General features: G+C 36.1%; 1 protein-coding gene and 1 non-coding gene across 4 annotated transcripts in view; both read right to left on the bottom strand.

Annotated features, from left to right (window-relative positions):
• The window catches only part of Htr2c (5-hydroxytryptamine receptor 2C), a 377,148-nt gene that overhangs the window by 330,378 nt on the left and 21,899 nt on the right, over positions 1-24,871 (bottom strand). The window lies entirely within an intron of this gene.
• On the bottom strand, positions 15,400-15,527 carry LOC132650272 (small nucleolar RNA SNORA35). Its single transcript, XR_009588642.1, has one exon. It is a non-coding gene; the product is annotated as a small nucleolar RNA SNORA35 (small nucleolar RNA).

Raw genomic sequence — 24,871 nt, 5'->3', positions numbered from 1 at the left:
ACCTATGTTAAGATGATCAATCCTCACTCTGAAAGGCAAACAGAATGGTCATTGGAAGAGGGAGAAAATAAGAGACAGGACAGAAGCCTACCACAGAAGGCCTCTGAAAGGCTCTACCCAGCTGTGTATCAAAGCAGATGCTGAGGCTCATATCCAAACGTTGGGCAGAGTGCAGGGAATCTTATGAAAGAATGGGGAGATAGAAAGACTTGGAAGGGACAGAAGATCCACAAGGAGAGCAACAGAACCAAGAAATCTGTGCAGAAAAGTCTTTTCTGAGACTGAAACTCCAATCAAGGACCATGCATGGAGATAATCTAGAATCCCTGCACAAATGTAGCCCACGGCAGCTCAAAGGGGGAACTGGGAATGTCTCTGACATGAGCTCAGTGGCTGGCTTTTTGATCACCTCCCTCTGAGGGGGCAGCAGCCTTACCAGGCTACAGAGGAAGACAATGCAGCCAGTCCTGATGAGACCTGATAGGGTCAGATGGAAGGGGAGGAGGACCTCCCTTATCCGTGGACTTGGAGAGTGGCATGGGAGGAGATGCGAGGGGAGGGTGGGATTGGGAGGGAATGAGGGAGGAGACTACAGTTGGGATACAAAGTGACTAAACTATAATTAATTTTAAAAAGTAAAATAAAAATTAAGAGTAAATACACAAAAATTAAATAAAAGTATGGATAGAAATACTTGCATTTTTGTATCAATCTGAATGTCACATGTACATTTTATGTGTCAAATATTAGTTTTTGAGTTTGTGGAGCAGGTCTTGCCCAGCATTCAGATGCTCCATGTTCTTTCCTTAGCATTGTAAATAAATGCTACCCCAAACTTCTGTATTATCATACTCCTACAATAATCTACTTTCTTTTTTTCTCTCCTCTCTCTTTCTCTCTCTTCTTCCTTCCTTCCTTTCTTCCTTCTTGTCTTTCTGTCTTATTTGTTTCTTCAAGACAAGATTTCTAGGTGTAGCCACAGATAGGATATCCTGGAACTAGGTGTATACACTACAGCAGGCTGGCCTTGAACTCACAAAGATCCTCATGGCTATGCCTCCCACATTTTAGGATTAAAGGCATGCACACCACCATGGGGCATAATTTCAAAGTGAGATTCTGAATCAAGTTTTTGAAAATGTCTTTCTCTAGGGCTAGGGCCTCATATACTACTACTGAGCTAAACCATCAGTTCTAATTTTTATACTGTTCCAAACTGTATTGCGTAAAATAATTTATTAAAAACTCATGGTTGTCCTGGCAAGTTGGATCAGTGGGTAAAGAGGTATTCAAATGATGACCTGAGTTTCATCCCTAAATTTGCAAAAAGGTAGAAGGATAAAAATACATAAAGTTGTTCTTTGACCCCATATACATACCATGGCACATATGCCCCCATATACACACAACTTATATGCAAAATAATGATAAAAATAATGTTCAGAAACCTTCAAGTTTATGACTTGTAGCAATTACATTGAACCTACTTTGATCTCTTCTTTTTTATTTAAAATCCAGTAATATGTCTTAAGCTATAAAAATTTAGACTGGACATTTAAAATGTATCTGTAAAATTATACTTTACTTAATCACTGCCTCATTGAAGACCACATCCTGATGGTATGGCATACTATTCTTCTGCAATCACCCTTTAAAATGATTATTTGCTGGAAAATATTGTCGCACTTTTCTGCTTTTGAGAGTAATTTATAATTCAATGAGGAAATGGGAAAACACTGAAACTAATTATTGAAAGAAAATTATCTTTTTTTTTTTCCTAAATAGGTTAAAACTTGCATGCAGCCAAGTTTTGCCAGATAGGAATTCTGTTGTTGCTGTTGTTAGCTTTACTTCAAAATCTAACCATATAAAAAGGGGAAAGGTCCAGAATTAGAGTTAGTCTGAAAATCATTTTCAGAACTTCACCAAGTTGCTGAACTTTTCAGTGTGAATATACTAACCAAGATCACTGAAGGAGAAGCATCACCAACAGTACAGGAGCTATGTTTTCCCATTCTCAAATGCAAAGTCTGGACAAAAACACACCCACTTTCTTGTCAAGGGACACCATCTGAGACTTCTTTTGAGTTTTTTATGTCAACATCATACAGTGACATGCATTTATACATGAAAACAATGTTTAAATTAATTAAATAATTTCTTTATTTATTAAAATTTGTTCACTTTGTATCCCTCTGTAGCCCTCTCTGTCCTATCCTCCCAGGTCCACTCATCCTCCCAATTCTCATCCTATGTCCCTTCACTAGTCCACTAATAGAGGAGGAATTACTACCTTTCTCTCTGACCTTACCTCATCAGGTCTCATCAGGGCTGGCTGCATCATCTTCCTCTGTGGCCTGGCAAGGCTGAATCTCCCCGGAGAGTGATCAAAGAGGCAGCCACTGAGTTCATGTCAGAAACAGCCTCTGACATGAACTGGTTGGCCTGCCCTTTGATCACCTCCCTCTGAGGGGGGAGCAGCCTTACTAGGCCACAGAGGAAGACAAGGCAGCCACTCCTGATGAGACCTGATAGAGGGGCATCAGAAGGAAGGGGAGAAGGACCTCCCCTATCAGTGGACTGGGAGAAGGGCATGGTTGGAGAAGGGTGAGGGAGGGTAGGATTAGGAGAGGAAGGAGGGAGCTACAGGGGGGATACAAAGTGAATAAACTGCAATTAAAAAATTAAATAAATAAATTTAAGACTTAAAAGGAAAAAAAAGAAATATTCAATGTTATTAATCATCTGAGAAATGCAAGTAAAAATGACCTTGAGATTCCACCTCATACCCATCATAATGGCTAACATCTTAACCTCAAGGGATGACGCATACTGCAGAGGTTGTGGAGAAAGGGGAACCCTCCTCCATTGTTGGTGGGAATGTAAACTGGTACAACCACTTTGGAAATCAATCTGTTGACTTCTCAGAAAATGAGGAATAGTGCTAACTCACAATGCAGTTATACCACTCCTGAGGATATATGAAAGATGCTAAACCTTACAACAAGGACATTTGTTCAGCTATGTTCTTAGCAGCTTTATTCAGAAGAGTTAGAAACTGCAAACAACCTAGACGTCCCAGAAATGAAGAATAAATATTGAAATTGTGGTACATTTACAGATGGAATCCGACTCAGCAATTAAAAACAAGAAATTATGCTTTATCTGACAGAGGACTAATATCCAGTATATACAAAGAACTAAAGAAGCTGAAAAGCAGCAAACCAAGTAATCCAATTAAAAAATGGGGAACAGAGCTAAACAGAAAATTCTCGACAGAGGAATATCGAATGGCAGAAAAACACTTAAAGAAATGCTCATCCTCATTAGCCATCAGGGAAATGCAAATCAAAACGACCCTGAGATATCACCTTACACCCAGCAGAATGGCCAAGATGAAAAACTCAAGCGATAACACATGCTGGAGAGGTTGTGGAGAAAGGGGAACCCTGCTCCACTGCTGGTGGGAATGTAAACTGGTACAACCACTCTGGAAAGCTATCTGGCGCTTTCTAAGACAAATAGGAATAGTGCTTCCTACAGACCCAGCTATACCACTGCTAGGTATATACCCAAAGTTTGTTCAAGTACACAAAAAGGACACTTGCTCAACCATGTTTATAGCAGCTCTATTTGTAATAGCCAGAACCTGGAAACAACCCAGATGTCCATCAACGGTGGAATGGGTACAGAAATTGTGGTATTTTTATACAATGGAATACTACTCAGCAATCAAAAAGGAGGAAATCATGAAATTTGCAGGCAAATGGTGGGATCTAGAAAAGATCATTCTGAGTGAAATATCCCAGAAGGAGAAAGACAAACATGGGATATACTCACTTATATAGACCTATAAGATATGATAAACATAATGAAATCTATACACCTAAAAAAGATAATCAATTGAGCGGACATGGGGTAAGATGATCAATCCTCATTTAGAAAGACAGATGGGATGTGCATCGAACGTATGACAGGAGTCTACTGAGCGCATCTGAAAGACTCTAACTAGCAGTGTTTTCAAAGCAAAGACTCATGACCAAACCTTTGGCAGAGTACAGGGAATCATAAGAAAGAAGGGGAGTTAGTATGATGGGGAAAGGATAGGAGCTCCACAAGGACCAAATATATCTGGGCACAGGGTCTTTTCTGAGACTGACATTCAACCAAGGACCATGTATGGACATAACCTAGAACTTCCACTCAGATGTAGCCTGTGGTAGCTCAGTAACCAATTGGTTTCCCAAAGTGAGGGGAACAGGGACTATTTCTAACAGGAACTCAATGACTGGCTCTTTGGTCTCCCCACCCCCGAAGGGAGGAGCAGTCCTGTTAGGCCACAGAGGAGGGCTTTGCAGCCAGTCCTGAAGATACCTGATAAAACAGGATCAGATGAATGGGGAGGAGGTCCCCCCCATCAGTGGACTTGGAAAGGGGCACGGTGGAGATGAGGGAGGGAGGGAGGGAGGGACTGGGAGGGAATGAGGGATCGGGACACGGCTGGGATACAGAGTTAATAAAATGTAACTGATAAAAAAAAATAAAATAAAAAGAAAAAAAAATAAAAAAAAGAAAATAAATACTCATATCACTACCCATAAAAAAAAAAACAAAAACAAGAAATTATGAAATTTGCAGTTAAATGGTGGGAACTAGAAAAGATCATCCTGGGTGAGGTAACCTAGAAGCAGAAAGACACATATGGTATATACCTACTTATAAGTGAGTATTAGCCATATAATTTAGAGTAAACATACTAAAATCTATAGTTCTAAAGAAGCTAAACAACAAGGAGTACCCTAGGGAAGAGTCTGAAACCTCACTCAGAAGAGCAAACAAGATAACACATTGTAAGTAGAAGAAGACAAGGAAGAGGATAGGAGCCTACCACAGAGAGCCTTTGAAAGACTCTACCCATCAGGGTATCAAAGGAAATACTGAGACTCATAGCCAAACTTAGGGCAGAATGCAGGAAATTTTATAGAAGAAAAGGGAGATAGAAAGATCTAGAAAGGGCAGTAATTCTACAGGGAGACTAACAGAGCCAAAAATTCTGGGCCCAGGGGGGCTTGCAGAGACAGATACTCCAACCAAGGATCATGCATGGAGAGGACCTGAAAACTACTCTCAGTGACCATTTAATTTAAGCAGTAAATAGTAGCAGGGGCTAGAGATGTAGATTAATAGTGGGAAGCTTGCCTAATACATGTAAGGCCTCAGGTTCCATTGTCAACACTGCAGACACAACAAAATTTGAAAAGGAGAAAGAGAAAGCACACTAGAATAAAAGATGCTAGAATTCATTTGTGTAAGGTAGAAAGACCCTGCTCCTGAGAAGGTGGTCACAACATCCTGCCCACTCAATACAAGCAGCTTAAATAAGAAGACTATGCTTATGTCTTTATTACATGCATGGAGCCTTTTAAGTCTTAAAACATTCCTATTTCGTTATAGTCTATTAAATCCAAAACACATGAAAATTCAATAATTCAAAAATACAGATAATTTGTTATCACAAGTGCAACTCTTAAGCATATTACCCAGATTCACTTTCACATAGAAAAGAGGAAAGCATTTTGCAGCACATTTTTGTGTGATGCGAGATTTCAGTCTCATAAGATCAAAACATGACTGCATTTTTTTTTGTGATGTTGTAAATGATATAGTGTAACTGGGAGTTGTTTATGTTCTTTTTCTAGTTGTCCACCATTTTTAATTCACTCTCATGTACTCTGTGTCATATAAGAAGTTGCTTCTGATGTCTACTTAATAGTCATGACGAGTGATATCCTTGTTTCACATTTTCAATAAAAGTGAAGGTAAAATATATAGAAGTGTAAATGTTAAAAGTGATAAAATCCAACTGTAGTATTTATGATTCCCCTATGCTTTGTCAACAGCCAATTACAGATATGACTATCTCTCTTACTAGAAGCTGTAATGAATACTATTAAGCACAGAATACAAATAAAAATTTCTTTGCATATATTAGCTGCTATAGAATATTTATTGAATAAGGGATTGATAAACTTATACACTAATTATGATTGTGTTTTCTAGAAATTATTTCAGCACTATAGCTGTCAGCATTCAATTCAGTTTCTTCAGCGTCATACAGTTTCATAAAACAATCTAGGTTGAACTTAATACATTAAAATTTAAGATTAGGAAGACTATAAAACATAATGGTCATATGTTAACATTCTCATATATAATTATTCTTGTACAAAAAATTGACAGGTCAGAGACACAACTAATATAGTATCACTTCTTTTATCACTATATTTTCTTGTCTTTCGAAGATACAAGTTATCACTTTGACATAGTGCAAGGACAATGCATTGCTTAAACATTACATTGTGTTGTGTGAAAAAAATGATATGAGAAATGTATCCTTCATTTCAAATGTCCACATTTCAAAACATTTCTCCTTTGCTGTACCTGAGAAATTTAAAAGTAATGGTCTTCCTGCTGTAATATTCAAGTAGCTGTTGAATCTTCTATCCCAATGAAATCAATCATGGTGACAGTTGCCACTACGGCCTCCTCCATGTATTTTATAAACATGGAGGAGGACATGTGAGCACTTGCCTCCTAGATTTAGATTGTGTTGATACTATGACAGTATAAACTTTCATAAAAAATGCCAAGAGGTACCCCACAAATGAGTTCAGACTTTGGATATGATGTTTTCCTTCAAAAATCAAATTCCTCGTGAATTTATAATTGGAAGTAAAACTATTTACAATTTAATCAATAAATAGCATTTAAAATGTTTTTCCACATTTTTATCGTACAAATGGAAATCAAATATTTGATCAAAAATTTATGCATTTTTGTAGCAAGAGGAACTATCTGTTTTTCTTTCCATAATAACATCAATACACAAAAGATATTCAACCATGAAGCTATGAAAACAAAAGAAAAATAGGAAATACTAAAAATCATTAAAGTCATTCATAATGTCTATAAAACATTAATGAAAGTGTTCATAAAACTGTTAAATTCATGATCAAAACTACAAAATATAACCTTAAAAGTATAACATGCAAGGATTACATTTACAAAACATTTGACCGATATTTGTCAAAGTAAGCTTCTTGTTAATGAAATATTTATGAATGTAAATCTTTATTATGATATTAATACTGACCAACTTTCTGTTCATTGTGTTAATTTTTTCTATTACATTTACATTTTTTGGACTTAAATAGGCTTGCATTAGCTATTTACATATTATGAATACATTTATCCAGAAAAATCAGTGATGATGTTATTTAACCATAGTCACTTATTTATAAATTAAAATGACAAAATAGTGGGCACACACACTTGTAATTTTAGCACTGGGAAGGTTAAAGCAGCAAAGTAGCAAATACAAGGCCATTGTGGGCTGTGTTGAAAGACCTTCTACTAAAAAGAGAAGAATAAATAAACCTCATGTATAATTTAAACACAACTCAGTCAGTAACCTTGAAACGTAAGGTACAGATATACCTTTTCCTTTTCAGAAAAGAACATAACATAACTAATAAACAAGTTAAGTCACTGTGTTTTTATTCACAGTGAATGAAAACAGACTGTTTTAAAGCTAACCCTGTCTCTAACTTCTCCAGCTAATAGAGAGGAATATCCATATATATCAAGAGAGGTGTATAATCCATTTTGATGGTTTAGGACCACTTTCCGCACTCCCTGAAATGGAAAAATCTGTCAATGGAAGTGGGCTTGCAGCCTTGAACCAGCTGAATCCACAGAAGACATCTGAGCTTCATTTAGTTGACAAGAGTTTCTTGCTGTTTAGTTGCTCTACCTGCACTCCAAGGAGCATGGTGTCTCCTGTTGGGTGGTGAACACTGGGAGTAAGAACAGTCTTCCTGAAAACATAGTGGTACTGGAAATGTGGAACTGGCTTTACTTGTGAAAAATAACAACGGAGACCATACACCAAAATTTCTCTGAGCTGGTGGGAGCCTAAATTACTACCTGTGGAATAATTGCAGTTTTCATTCTGAAAATATTCAAAGCCATCTTCTGTTGGAATCCATTCCTATTTTAAGTACCATCACTAACACAAGAAATGGAGTATGATTACTAACCAATTATGAAATAAAGGGTATATAAAAATGAAAATGAATTTAATACAACAGATGCTTGTTGTTTTCAGGACATTAACTGCCACTTCTCTCTCACTCCTTTCTTTCTTTCTTGACAGAGAAACATGGAATTCCATACTGACTACAGTACTACGTCATTGGAAACATGCATGACAATAATGATTGCTGTAAAATATCAAAGGAGGAAAACTTGATAATAACTTGACAGGTCATTTACATAGTCCTTATTAATGATGTTATACATCTATGAATGTTTCTACTTCAATCTCTCATATGATGAAAGAAAGTAAAGCCAAAGAGCAAGGTCCCTTCAGCATCTTAAACTTACTTAGTAGCAGACACAGGCTGATAGACCACAATTTCTGAGTTCTTGTGGTATTATTTCAAAGATGTCTTTTTTTTTTTTTTTTTTGCTCTATTTTTCCAGTGATACATTCAGATGTAAACTATAGTCACTTCTATCACTAAAAGTTTGTTCATGGAACTTCATGAATGCAACACACATTAGTAGAACTATTCCAGAAAACTAGCCTAGCACAACAGTGATGCCCTTTTATTACTTCTCTACATTCGCATAGTGCTTACTGACCTAACCACAAATGTAAGATTTCCATTTCAAACACAGGGAGATACTTTGTAATGATTTCATGTACATATCTTATACCTTTAAGATGCTTTTCATACTTCTTCAGAGAAGGGATATTTGCTTACAATTCTTTATGTATCATCATGCAATACTTAGGCCTGTATAGATGAGTAGAAATAGCCATATAATTTTGCATACAAATAAGGACACTTTTTAGAGTCAAAGAAATTATTATAGATAATAAGTTTAAACTTACTATCCCAGACATCTATAATGTATCATAACTTTAATATTAGTGAATTTTCTCAGCATTCAATTAGAATCATTCCATTTCATCATCCAACTATGGGATTTTGGTTACAATTTATTTATTATATTAAAGTGAGTTAATCTACAGTAAGGAGCACTGAAATCTCTTAGCACATTATGGAAATTTATTGAATTTTTGCATGTTGTTATGATTTGCTTAGGAGTCATTCATACTTTAACAAAATATATTTTACCTTTAAAACTTATTTCTTGAGATTATAATATAAATATATAATTTTGAAATCCTGCTCTTTGATCACCTCCCCCTGAAGGGGTAGCAGCCTTAGTAAGCCATAGAGAAAGAGGATGCTGACAATCTTGTTAAGACATGATAGGCTAGGGTTAGATAGTATAGGAGGAAGACATCCCTATCAGTGGACTAGGAAAAGGGCAGGGGGTGGAGGGGAAGGGGGAGAGTACGACTAGGAGGAGATGAAGGAGAGGGCTACAACATAGATACAAAGTGAATAAACTATAAATAAATAAATAATAATAATTTAAAACTTAAAAAAAAAGAAACTAAAAAAAAAAATCAGTTGAAACTCCCAGAAATCTACTAGAGTGACTCTAGCTAAGATCTCCAGAAATGGGGGTACAGAAACTGAACCAGCCATCTCCTGTAAGTAGTCAAAACTTGCAGTTTAGGGATTGGGACACCAACGCAGCCACAAAATAAATTATAAAACCTATAATTTGTCCTGCCTGATGTGGTACAGAACTTGTGTGAGTGGCCAACCAATGAATGATCGTTGCCACCAGAGGGAGCCCATGCTTGACACTGCCTGGAGGATGAGGAACCAGAGACCTAGAATAGAACTAAACACCAAAAAATAAATTAAAAAAAGAAAGAATTGATCATTTTACCCCGGTCCTCTTTCTTGGTTATATTCTTTAGGTGTATAGATTTCAGTATATATATCCTATCTTATAAGTCTATATAAGTGAGTATATACCATGTGTGTCTTTCTGCTTTTGGGATACCTCACTCAGGATGAACTTTTCAAGGCCCTACCATTTGCCTGCAAATTTCCTCACTTAGAAAGACAAATGGGATGAACAATGGATGTAGGAGAAAACAAGCAACAGGACAGGAGCCTACCACAGAGGAAAGACTCTACCTAGCAGTGTATCAAAGCAGATACTAAGACTCATAACCAAACCTTTGGCAGAGTGCAGGGAATCCTAAGAAAGAAAGGGGAGTTAATATGACCTGGAGAGGACAGGAGCTTCACAAGGACCAAATATATATGGGCACAGGGATCTTTTATGAGACAGTTTCTCCAACCAAGGACCATGTATGGATATAACCTAAAAACCCTGCTCAGATGTAGCCCATGGTAGCTCAGTAGCCAGGTGGGTTTCCTAGTAAGGGGAACAGGAACTATTTCTGACATGAACTCAGTGGCAAGCTTTTTTACTTCCCCCCCTCCCCGAGGTCACAGAGGAGGACTTTGCAGCTAGCTCTGAAGATACCTGATAAACCAGGGTCAGATGAAAGGGGAGGAGGTCTTCCCCTATCAATGGACTTGGAAGGGACAAGGAGGAGATGAGGTAGGGAGTATGGGATTGGGAGGGAATGAGGGAGTGGGATACAGCTGGGATACAAAGTTAATAAACTGTAACTAATATTAAAAAATAAATAAAAAAAAAAGAAAGTCAAGAGTGAAAAAAGTTTCTTTGATTCTAATCCCTTCTCAGTAGAAAATATACAGTTCAATGTCTTTCTATGTAGATTAGATGAAGGAAATGTTATAATCTAATATTCAAAGGACCTGATTTTACAGTTTAGAAATTCATTTATGTTTAAATTTTCTAAAAATACCAAGATGCTTGTTATGATTTTTCACTTCTTATGGAATAATCTAAGGAGGGGTAAATAAGAGAAACAAGTACATTCAAGTAAAAGCAACGAATATTTTTCTACTGTCACAGTCTATCATATTTTTGTCTGTGTATCTATTATCTACCTAACTATGTATCTATCATTCTCACATCCATCCATCCACCTAACAAATTTTTATCTCTCCACCCTCCTACCTACCTTCATAAACAGACAGAATGCAATTAGCCATCTTAATGAAGTAAATCTGTCCATGTTGAAAATAATGTAACATTAGGCTTCAGTTTTGTGTACCTGTAGTTCTGATGTGGAGGAGGCAGAAAGATGTCTTGAATTCAGTCACCCAAGCCTAGCCTCGGTAACCTAGTAGCCTTGTGTGAACTACCAACAACAAAATGATCAATTTTCCTTTGATAGCACTGACATATTATCACAACAATAATAATAATGGTTCAATGTATAATAAAGTTTCAAATATCTCTGAGGGACCAACCCATGATTCAATTTGTTAATATGCTACAACGAGAAATTTGATTTAAAAAATACCCTTCAACAGAATGAAAATGAAATTTAAGTTCTTGAACATTGGCAGTTTCATTATCTGCTCCAGAATGAAATTTGCTATTTTGACCACAATTAAAAGAAAAAAAATTCTGAATGAGATTTAAACATCCTACCTAGCGTCCCCCAAACTATTTAGTTTCTTTAGATCTGTAGATGGTTATCCTATATCATACAGGTAATATCCACTTATAAGTGACTATATACCATGCCTATCTTTCTGCTTCTGGGTTACCTCACTCAGGATGATCTCTTCTAGTTGCATCCATTTGCCTGTAAATTTCATGATTTCCTTCTTTTTAATAGCTGAGTAGTATTTCATTGTGTAGATGTATAACAATTTCTATATCCATTCCTCCTTTGAAGGACATCTAGGTTCTTTCCAGATTCTGGCTATTACAAATAAAGCTTCCATGAACATAGCTAAGTAAAGGTGCTTATTGAGTTGTGGGGCATTTTTTGGGTATATGCCTTGGAGTGGTATAGCTGGATCTTGGGGTAACACTATTTCTAATATTCTGAGAAAGTGTCAGATTGGTTTTAAAAGTGGTTATACAAGTTTGCACTCCCACCAGCAATGGAAGAATGTTTCCTTTTCTCCACGTCCTCATTCAGAATGGCAAAAAAGGTTAGACACCAGAAGCAGTGGAAGAGAGGAAACAGGAAGGGAGCCTACTATAGAGGGTCCTCTGAAAGGATCCAACCAGCAGGGGATCAAAGCAGATGCTGAGACTCACAGCCAAACTGGGCAGAGTGCAGGGAATCTTATGGAAGAAGAAGGGTGTGGTGTTAGAGGGACATGGAGAGAATAGGAACCCCACAAAGAGACCAAGAAAGTTAAAGAATCTGAGTCCAGGGGGTCCTGCAGAGACTGATGTACCAACAGAGGACCATGCATGGAGAGGACCTAGACCCCTTGCTCAGATATGGCCTATTGGCAGCTCAGTCTCCATGTGGATCTCTGAGTGAGGGGAGCAGGGGCTGCCTCTATCATGAACTAGGTTTCTTGCTCCTTGATCACTTGGTCCTGGTGATGTGGCCTTAGCAAGGCATGGAGGAAGAGGATCCATGAAGTCCTGATGGCACTTAACAAGGTATAGGCAGAAGGGCAATAGTGGAGAACTCTCCTTTTCAGTGGACTAGGGAAAAGGGATGCTGGCGGGGGGAGTGAAAGGGAGGGTGGGTCTTGGGAGAGTTGAGGGAGGAGGCTTCAATTGGCATATATAATGAATAAATTATGTAGAAAAAATTAAAATTAAAAGAAAAAAACAGTCAATACAAAAACAGCAAGATTCCAAGAGAGTGAAGAAACAAAGGAAGCACTACATAGATAAATAATTGTGGTTCCTTTGTACATCACATTATATAATAAATACACTTCATGAGAATATTGGCAGATACTTATAGCAAAGACATTCTAGTTTTTGTTATAAAATGGTTTAACAATAGGACATTATCTAAATTATCATACTTTTCTATCCACAAACTTCCAAGTGAATCTAAAGTAGACTACCAGGAAAGAAAAGGGAGGCAAAAATAATTACAAGGAAAACAGCATATTATCCTTAGACAACTTGTTGAAGAAAATACATTTTCTTGACAGAGTCTCACATACACACATGGACATCTGAGACAAGTACAAGACAATATTATTTTAAAAAAATTAAAATTTTTACATCTATTTAAGAGCCTGACTTCTCATATCTTGTGATGAGTGGGTTATTTGTGTGGGGGCATTCAAATAGTACTTACACCTCAGTTAAACTAGTAAAGGGCAAACAACAAAACTGTACTTGAACATATTCATTCAGAAAGTTAATGGGTCAGGTAAGCACTCTATTTTCTTGTAGTTGTAGGGAAGAAAGACATCCACTTTTATTTCCAAAGGGACCAGATCTGGAAACTCAGAAGGGACATCCATATAAGGAAAAGTCTGTGTTCTTTTACTTCATATTACTCACAAACTTGAAAAGGTAAAAATTCCACCATTCTCAAATATTAATAAAGACAATAGTCTAAAGAAAAATGCTCAGCTATACAACAAGGTCATTTGCTCAACCATGTTCATAACAGCTCTATTCGTAATAGCCAGAATCTGGAAACAACCATGTTTTCCTCAACTGACTAAGGGATACAGAAATTGTGGTACATTTACACAATGGAATACTACTCAGCAATTAAAAAAAAAAAAACAAGAAAATCATGAAATATGCAGGCAAATGTTGGGAACTGGCCCAAGAGCCCCTGCAGTGACGTATACCTCAACCAAGGACCATGCATGGAGAGGACCTAAAACCCCTTCTCAGATGTAGCCCATAGACTGAGTCTCCAAGTGAGCCCCTATTAAGGGGAGCAGAGGCTCTCTCTGGAATGAACTTAGTGGCTGGCTCTTTAATCACCTCCCCCTTGGGGAATGCAGCTTTGTCAGGCCACATAGGAAGCCAATGCAGCCACTCCTGATGAGACCTGATAAGCTACATTTAGATGCAATGGGAAGAAGGCCTCCTGTATCAGTGGACTAGGGGAGGGGCAGAGGAGGAGAAGAAGGAGGGAGGGTGGGACTGAGAAGAGATGGAGATGAAGGCAGAGGCTACAGCCAGGATACAAAGTGAATAAATTGTAATAAATAAATAACTGATAGATAGATAGGTAGATAAGTAGATAAATAGATAGATAAGTGATAGATATATAGACAGATCTAGAATACACAACACACACAAAAGAATAATGTATTTTAAAATTATACTGTGAAATACTGAAAAGAGAAGCAATCCTTGGTTATAGTTGGCATTTATCTGGGAAAGGTAGCATTATTTTGATTTAGTGTAAGGATTTATTTAAATTTTGTCATAGTTATGTATTTTTTATTGATGTATTTCACCATCATCTTTCCCAAAAGGTGAGATATAATGAATTCAAGTTCTGTACATCCTTTAACAATACTGACTTAATTATCAGAAAATAAGCTTGATCCAAAGATAGACCTATGATCCTTGTCTTTTATGGTAGAGGACCCTACTTTAACACCACTTTCTAGAGAGGTGTAGTTACTATCTATATCACTAAAAGAAAAAAAGTGAGATTTCCCTTAAGTTTACTTATTTTAATTACTGAACTTATTAAGGATTTATGTTTTACAAAGTCATCTTTACTAGATTATAAATCATTCTGTTTTATATGTTGACAAAAGTATTATGACATTCAATATTGTGTGTTTCTATCCATCTAGTTCTATTTACAAAAAAACATTGTTTGATTTTACAGATAAGTTATATGAACATATTCATCAACAATTATTCATTGAGCTCATATTTCATGAAAGAGACTGCTGCATTGCAACAGTAAGTTCTAACTTGTGTGTGAAGATAAATTTATTGCTCTTAAAGAATCTGCCGTTACTCACTATGTGGTAGAGGGAGAAGCCGATGGAGATTTGAGTATTTGAACATATCATAAAATTATAAAGATGCCAGCAATGGACCTAGAAGTAAGGTCCTACATCTAATTATTCTGCTCATATTTGAGGGTGAAGAAACTGGGGAAGGCTAGTTTGTTAGGAATGTAGTAAGAGCTTGAAACAAATAAAATACATGGGAGCCATCATTTCTAAGGATAATTGTAGTCCCCTTTTCATCATGTCAAAAGAAGAAAATCATGTATTGTCTTTTCTCAGCAACACTTAATGGACATTTTGTCAAGAAGTTTAAATGAGTATATGCTTTCATAAAATCTCCTTGAGAACCTTTATTCATCCCAATAAGATCAACCATATTTCATGGAGTCCAACTCTGACTATTAAAAGGGTTAATTTAAATTGCTAAAAGCTGCACAGCTAGCATGGATTAAAATGCTGGCCTAGAAAGTATAGCACTGAATACTTGTTATTAACTTACTAATATAGCTATCTTTACTTAGAAGTAGGGTTCATGGTCCTACCTGCATTTTACCCCCTCAAAATGTTCATGAAGGGTCATAGGACCCATTAGTTATGTACCCACCTGTATGAGGGAAGAGCCCACAGTGTGGCTTTCCCAGCTTTTGGGGGGGTTTGCTTTTGCACTGCTCGATGCCCACTTGGTCAATGGAGAGCCGAATGGGTCACTTGCCAGTGCTATAGAGAGCAAAGCTATTAGTATAGTCGTGTCCTCTGTGCAGAGGGAGCTGCTTGTGGGAGGTGCTGAAACTGGAAACATCATAGAAATCAATGCTGTTTTCACTTGGCAGGGTGACCTAGTCTACTTCAGGAGAAAGAAATGTTAGTTGGAACTTAGGTGAGTTTGAGTGCAGAGTGGCAGTACAGTCACTGCTAGTTGTAGGAGCTTAGAAAACTTGTCCAAGGTCTCTTGGTCTTTTTTTTTCTTCATATGTTGAATAAGATCAATAATATTTTCATGGTTCATTGTCATGAGAGTTACAGGGGTAATGTGTAGCATCCAGTGCTGTACCCACTAAATAATATCTCCTGTCATAGATACCTCTCACTAAAGTCTGAAACTTCTCACTGAAGTCTGCTTTTTTGAATTATCTCATGTGAAACATTTATTTTAAAACTTATCAAGCATTTTTTTTTAAATGTTATTTTTAACTGTGTGTGTGTGTGTGTGTGCAAGTTCTGCCATAGGCCAGAAGAGGGCTGTTTGTCCCCTAGAGCTGGAGTTACAGGAGGTTGCCGGTTACCTAACTCAGGTCCCTTGGAAAAGCAACAGGAACTTTTAACTGCTGTGCTCTCTTCAGTACCAGGAAGTTATTTATTGTTAGTAGTTTTATATATTTCCACTCCTTGTATAATTCTACCCTCAAAAAAACAAAGTTTCTTTGTATTGCATTGATTATATTGACTTAAAGGTGGGGTGACAACTTACAACTGTGTAACATTTCCTGTACTTCAATTGTGCTAATGACAATGATACATCTTTCCTTGCACCTGGGTAGACCTCACTTTCTCCCTAATGTAGGAAAACAGAACAAAATTCATTTCGAGCATATTCCATTTTTCCCTTATTGGTTATAAATGAAAACTTGCCACTTGGAGTTTACTTTAGCAAATAATCATTACCCCCCCGCCCCCATAATTTGGTTCATTAGATCAGCGACTATTCATTAGTAAATTTTTATGAAGCATGCACAACATTAAAGTAATACTATACGAAAAAAAAAAAAACACACCTACCCAATATCCCCTGTAGTTCTGCCATGCTGAATGTTCCCTACTTGGATACTCAGCCACTTGAGTTCTACAAGTGTGGCCTCAGTGCACAGAATGGGATTAATTATAACCCTTAATGTGGTGAATCACTATTATCTTCGCACCACCCATGGCTCTCTTGTTATAATTAAATTTTTATTTAAAATTATGCACTGTGAACATCCAATTTTAGGAGATAATGCCAACATTTTCCCAAGTATTTTGTACAGATTTGTATATCTGCCAGAAATCTATAATAGATCTACTTGTTTCATCTTCCTATAAATACTTGATTCTTTTAAACATTTACATGTTTATCAGTATAGTCAATATGAAATGTTCCCTTTTTGATTTATTTTCTTTACTCTATGAGGCTGTTTTTTAACCACAGACTGAGGATTGTTGTTTTTTTCTTCCTAGAGACTAAATGTTTAAGCAAATAAGAAAAACAAAAACAATTTAAAAATAAATATTGATCTAATCTAAGAGCATATAAACGACTATACTTCAGGAATGAAAGTACACAAGCTGGTACGTGACTCTCAAAAGGATATTTTTCACTCTTAAATACTAGAAGAGTGGCAAATTAAAGAAAAAAATAGAAATTATTTTGATGACATATGTCTTTAATCCCAACAAAGTTAGGCAGATCTCTGTGTGAGTTCTAAGGCACTCTTGTCTATATAGTGAGACACTGTTTCTAAAACAAAACAGTATTGAGGTGCAACCTTGCCAGGCCACTGAGGAAGATGATGCAGGCTAGGGTCAGATAGAAGGGGAGGAGATCTTCCCCTATCAGGGGACTAGGGAAAGGGTATAGGGGAAGAAGAAGGAGGGTGGGTGGGGCTGGGAGGAGACGAGGGAGGGGACTTCAGTGGGATACAAAGTGAATAAATCATAATATATAAATAAATAAAATTTAATTAAAAACTTTAATAACAAAAAAGTCTTTGATCAAATAGGAAGATTGACATAGTGCCTACCATATAAGGTACCCGTGCAAAAGTCTTGAATGATACATAGGAAATAGATGCCTAATGAGATGAAAGAAGTAACTGCAAAATAGGGAGATGCTACATGCTAAATGATAGGGGAACTTTCTGAAGAAACTTCAGCTGAAATGCAGACTTCAGTGGTCCTCTACCTTTTTGTATATGCACAATCCTATTACTTAGGGCACACTATTTTATTGTTTCTTTCTAGTTAACTGATCTCATCTCTCCAATAAAATCTGAAAACCTTGAGAGGCCAGAGATCTTGCTGAACATTTTGTTGTTAAATCCCGATAGTGCTGACAGCATAACAGTTCTCTTTAACTGTTTCAAGGATATTTTTGTATTATTATCCAACTATCATCCTGCTATTTTATTCTCATCATTCTTTGTTGTAACCATCATAGTCAAAAAGAGAAGGAAAAGAAACCTGCAATTTGATCAAAAGCCACAAGTAATATTTCCGGAGTCTTCTTATAGTCAGATGTTTATGACAAATTGTGTGAAAACTTCTGAATAATTTAGAGCAATAAACAACATATTTTCTCTGTAGTAAGGGTGCTTTGATGTGTTAATTGGAATGTATTGCTTTTTGCAAAAGTAGGTTACATCACTTTTAGTTTTAATGCAAATTTAATGCATATTAATATGAAGAGTCAAGTTAACACTATTGGATTTATACATTTTTGAAAAACCATAAACTGAGAACTTTATGTTCTTATGGCATGAATATCACAAAATATAATGAAAATGGAGCTTCTGGATCTGTATTTGCCAATAATTACTATTCAAATAGTCACTGACTTTCCTCTGAAGACTTTAGAGAGCCTGACTATCCTCTTCCTTTCCTGTAATTTCATGAATATTCTGTCTCACAACTATAACTGTGCCATAGGGATTCAAAGTCAGTATACAGTGGAAAAGAAATTAAATATTTTTAAAGACCAAAATTCAATGTTAGATGATGGCAATAACATTAAGAAATTTGTCTGAGAACAGGCCATCAATTAAAATGTAGGAAACTCCATTAAAATCTTATTAATTATTTCACTTTCATTTGCTCAGTTGGGAAACCTAATATATAAATCAATTGCCTGAACTGGTGAATAGTGAGAAAAGAACCCAGTTTAGGAAGCTGAAGGGAAAGCTCATTCGTAGGCTACTTGATTAATATGTTCAAGGCCTTGGATCCAATCCTTAACACCACATATGCACGAATATATAAGACTATCTAGATAGTAAATGAGACAATAGGTAGTCTCTAAAAATTGTGCTATGGAAAAAACTGTAACCACAATGATCCCAAATACCTGAAAATAACCCTAGCAATGCAGCCACCTGGTGGCCAGGCAAGTCTGTTCTGTGTGTAAACATTATAGAGCCTTGTACCTAGCAAAGTGTCCAAAATATGAGATACAAATGGGAAATCTGTGCTATATTTCTATGTACTCTTAGAAATTTCTCTTTGGGGGAGTGGCTACCCATATTATCATTATTAATGACCCCTAATGAACATCTTCTTCTTCATGTCTTCTCTCACTTTACCTATTTTACCTTTATTCCTCTTACTTGTATAACACAGCAATTTCAGAGGTCACATCAGCTCTGTTGTCTTCAGTTCTCATTAGCTTCCAAAGCCTTTCATGATCTCCCACTTAAGAAACATGTCTCCAATCATCCACTTTGAAATACACTTCCTTCTGCCTTTTCCACATTTTCAGCTCAATCTTATCCTCAATTTTAAGTTCTGAACGTTTTTTTACACATTGTAGCTGTACAAGCTACCTTCTATTTGTTCATCTCACATTAGTCTCATGGTGCCTTCCATGATCCTTCTTTTTAAGTAATAAGTTTTAAATAACCAGTTTACTAAAGACTTAGTCATTTAAAAAATGTCCTTTGTTGCAACTATAATACCCCAACAAAACAAAACAAAAAACTGAACAAACACTACACCTACAGTCATGAGAATACAGAATAGAAAATTCTCACAGGATCCTACCCCTAAACAAATCTTACAAGTATCTATCCCTACAGGCAACTAAGGAATGCTGAGAGAAAGGGAATTAGTCTCTTCTAAGGATTGTTTATCTAATAACAATTAGTCAGTCTTTAAATCATATACAAACTAGTAACACAAGAGGAACTAAGCATGATGTATTCTCATATTCTTTAACACATATCTGTATAACTATGTATACATATGTATATACATATGTTTATGTGTATGTATATATGCATATATACATGCATGTATACACACATATATATGTATATAAAAAGATAGATAAGAAAGAGAGATAACAACAATAATTAAAAAAATCAAATACACAGAGAAACCCAGTCTCAAAAATGAAAAAAATAAAAAAAGAAAGAAAGAAAGAGAAAGAAGTCATGAGGTTAAGAGCAGTAGGTGAGATGATTGAAGGGAGAAAAGGTAGGGGACAATGATATAATTATACTTTATTATCTTTATCATTTATTACAATTTATTCAATTTGTATCTTGGCTGTTGCCCTCTCCTGGTATTTTCCCATACCCACCTCCCTCCTTCTTTTCTATCTATGCCCCTCCCCTAATCCATTAATAAGGGAGGTCCTAATATATACATTCAGATCATCTTGTCAGCCTTGCCAGCTTTTGTGACAGGCTAACTTCAACTAAAATATATATCCATACTGTACACAGTTTTCAAATTTCTAGATAGGTTAATTATTTTAACCTATCTAGATAGGTTAATTATTTTAACCTATCTAGATAGGTTAATTATTTTAACCTATCTAGATAGGTTAATACATTTTCTTTTATATAAAAACATATTTCTAATTACATTTCTACATATTTATAGGGCAACAAGAAGTTCTTTAGTTATCTAGTCAATCACACATCTTTTGAGTTCAACTAAGTGTGAAGAAGGATGCCTGAAAAGTTTAGATTAGTCACTACACTGGCATCAATGATCTCACCCTCCAATCTACCTTGTTTAATGTTCCATGTAACTGTAGCGTCTTTGAGGAAATTTAGTTCATAGATATCATATAGGAACCTCAAATTTAGAAATATGAAAAACAGAGTGCCAAATAGATAATTAAATACACTTCTTAATTTTCTCTCTCTCTCTCTAAATCTCTTCCCATTTCCTATCTCACGAAATTTCCTCTATTTCCCGGTCACTTTAGACAATTGATGTCAAGGTGTGTTTCTCTGGCTTGCTTAAAGAGAATTTAAGATTTACAGAACACCTACTATACACACTTGTTAAAAGTTCTTTCACCAATATAACAAATGGTGAGTTTTATTACTATTTAGCATACAAAAGTAATATGAAAGCCTGATCTACTTAGCAATTCTGTAAGATGAGCATCCAAGTTTGGCTGCGGCTGTAGGTTATAAGTAAGATATGAGAAGAATTTCCTCATTGAGGATATTCTAGTTTTTCTCCCAGTTAATACAAGAAAGATTTTTCTCTGGCTTTGTTCATCAAATCAAAACAAATTATGTAAAAAGTTAGGTAGAAAATTTGAGATTGTTTACTTGTTCTTCTCTCACCCAACCATGTAATACAGGTTAGCCTTGCACATCGGGAAGTCCTCAAACTTCAGCCTCCTAAATGCCTAGAATTATAGGCATGAGCTACCGTGACTAACCTTATACAATTTCAAACTCGAAATCCTCAAATCTTACCCAGACTTAAAATTTTATGCATATCAGCTTTTATTTTTGTATTTTTTAAAATTTGTTTGAAAATTATTATTATTATTAATTTATTCACTTTATATCCCAGCTGTAGGCCCTTTATTCATGTCCATCCAGTTCCACCCTCCCTCCCTCCTCCCCCTCTATGTCTTCCCTAGTCCATTGATAAAGGAGGACTTCCTCCCCTATTATATGACCTTAGCTTATTATGTCTCAACAGGACTGCCTGAATCCTCTTTCTCTGTGGACTAGTAAGGCCATCCAACCAGGGGGAAGTGATCAAAGAGCAGTCAACTAAATTCATACCAGAGACTGTCCCTGCTCCCCTTACTAGGAGACTGAGCTGCCTATGGGCTACATCTGAGCATGGGGGTTAGGTCTTCTCCATGCATGGTCCTTGGTTGGAGTATTGGTCTCTGCATGGACCCCTGGGCCCAGATTTTTTGGCTCTGTTGGTCTCCTTGTGGAGCTCCTGTCCCCTCCAGGTCTTTCTATCGCCTCCTTTCATAAGATTCCCTGCACTCTGCCCAAAGTTTGACTATGAGTGTCCGCATCTGCTTTGATAACCTCATGGGTAGAGATTTTCAGAAGCCCTCTGTGCTGTCTTCTGTCCTGTTCTCTGTCTTCTCTGGCTTCTGGTGTCTATCCTGTTTGCCCTTCTGAGTGAGGTTTCAGCCTCTTTACTCAGGTCTTCCTTCTTGTTTAGCTTCTTTAGGACTATAAATTTTAGTATGTTTATCCTATATTACATTGTTAATATCCACTTATAAGTAAGTAAATACCATGTGTGTCTTAGTAAAGATCATCCCAAGTGAGGTAACCCAGAAGCCTCTTCCTCTTAAAGCAGCTATCAACTGCCAGTATATTCTCAGTAAAAAGAGGGGTCTAGAAAGCATGTTAATTTTTTAAAAGTATACTTGATTGAGTGTTTCTGTGTTTCTCTTCTAGAGATACTACTATTTTATTATATAACTTTTATAATTATTGTGAAACTGATTATTGAGTATGTATTACATGTAGCACATTATGTTCTTTATTATTTTTGTCATTATTATTATTTACAATTTATTCATTTGTATCCCTGTTGTAGTCCTCTCCTTCATCTCCTCCCAGTCCCACCTTCCATCCCTCTTTTATTTTCTTTCTAATAAATTAGACAATATGCAATTAGTAGAATTAGGCATATTTTAATGAGTCAGTTAATATAATGATAATATATTTTATGTGTTTTATTGTATTTCTTTAAAAAATTATTTGTTTCACATGATTTTATGTTAATTTATTTCTTCACTCATCCCAATGTCACTTATGCTTTATATGTGGTGATAACGAAGTGAAATCCCCTCTCTCTAATTATGTGAAGGTCCCATGTTTTCGGGTAGTCTATAAACTCTCAGGCATTTTGTCACAGTGAAAAAGAAAATAGGTAACTGCCAGATGTGGAAGTGTACATCATACAATTAAAGAAACCAGGGGAATGAGGAGGGAGGAACTTAATTTTAAGGACAGCAAGGGATCTCTGGCAATATCATGTCCAAAACAATTAAAAAAAATACTTCTGACAGCTGAGCTTGCATTGGTACTCAGTATAACTGCTACTCAGCTTTAGTGATAAATGTGGTTTTATGAACATTAAGTTATTATAAGGAAATGAAGGATAATGTCAAGCTGATAAGAGCACATTTTGTTCTTATTGGTGACACAAATGTGTAACCCACATAGAACATAATGATACTTCACTGATTAGCACTGTAGTCTTTGCTACTTTCACATCTTTTTGCTTATATATTTATTAGTTTAGCCAAATGAAGAGTGAGAAGTAAAAATATACTTTATGAAATACAAGAATGTAAATATTTTTAAAAAGTTATGCAGAGAACCAAAAAAAGGCAGTGGAGAGTTAATACAACCTGGAGAGGACAGGAGTTCCACAAGGACCAAATATATCTGGGCACAGGGGTCTTTTATAAGACTCTTTCTCCAAACAAGGACCATGTATATGGATGCAACCTAGAGCCCCTGCTCAGATGTAGCCCTTGGTAGCTCCGTATCCAAGTGGGTACCCTAATAAGGGGAACAGGGACTGTTTCTGACATGAACTCGATAGCAGGCTCTTTGACCTCCCCCCTACTCCCCCCGGGAGAAGCAGCCTTGCTAGGCCACAGAGGAGGACTTTGCAGCCAGTCCTGAAGACACCTGATAAACCATATCAGATGGAAGGGGAGGAGATTTTCCCTTACCAGTGGACTTAGAAAGGGGCAGGGAGGAGATGAGGGTGGGAGGGTGAGATTGGGAGGAAAAGAGAGAGTGGGATACAGTAGGGATACAAAGTTAACAAACTGTAACTAATATAAAAAAACAAAAATTAAAAAAAAACAAACAACAAAAAAGTTATTACAACATCATGGTAAAACAATGGAATGCTTTTTGAAATTACTTATTGAAATAAGTAATGTTGACACATATTATGATTCTTGCATTGTTATCTAGACCCTTGTAAACACAGAATGAAAAATTCTGAAAGTTAGGCATCAGAGATTTCATATCAAACAGTCTATCAAGTGACTTTGTTTTATTTGTAACACCACAAGGCAACATGGTTAAAACATGAAACTTCTTCGATTTTTAATACATGTATTAAAAGAGTGACAATTATAAATCTTGCCCTGGAAGTATAGCACTAATGTGGTGGTGCTCTTCACTACATGACATTATTCAGGTAAAGAACTTTGAGTTCTATTTTCATGTTAGAGAAAAAAAGCAATATTAAACAAACAATGCTTACTCTAAATACTTACTATTACGAACTTTATCCTGTTTAGGAGGAACACAGCTGTCCAATTGAAAATTGCCCACCTTTTTTTTTTTTAAAAGAGATGTTGTCTACAAAAATCATTACCTTGGCGATTACCTATATCATCTATATATGCATGTACATATATCATATATGTATACCTGAATATATATATATATATCATACCTTTGTGTTAGATTCTGTAGAGCTATAGGGAAGTTGTTACTAACTTTGAAGAATAATTGAAGCAAATCATATGAACCTTCTTTTACTTTGTAAAAATTATTGATTCTTATATATTTTAAAATAGTTACAAAAACTCAAAAGCCCTGTTAGTAGAGTGTTTGTCCAGAATGTGTACTTTATGTCAATCTTGATAAAGGAAAAAAAAAAAAAAACCTTGAAAATGTATAGGTATATAGGTACAAATGCACTCTTGGTACTCCTCTATATACAGTGAATGTTACTATATTAAGAACATTAGCTATATTATTGCAATAAAGAACTAGTCTTTAACTGTTTATAGTATGTGTGGGGGTGGTGATTTTCATGTCTTTGGTGCGCCTTTGCAAGGTGAGCCTCCTGGAGAATTAAAATAGGCCAAAACTTCATGTAGTAAAATAAAATATCAGCCATAGTTTGCCTTTGAGCTCCTTGGAGGATACAAATTTTAGAGGGATGGAATAGAGTTTGTCAGTTCTATCAATTATTGCTACCTTAAGGTAAATTTACTTATCAGTTTTTTTTTTATAACAGCTGATTTAAAAACCGGGTATTTGCACAAAGAGTTC

This window comes from Meriones unguiculatus, chromosome X (genome assembly GCF_030254825.1).
Source record: "Meriones unguiculatus strain TT.TT164.6M chromosome X, Bangor_MerUng_6.1, whole genome shotgun sequence".
NCBI classification, from domain to species: Eukaryota; Metazoa; Chordata; class Mammalia; order Rodentia; family Muridae; genus Meriones; species Meriones unguiculatus.
This window is presented reverse-complemented; position numbering and strand designations above follow the sequence as displayed.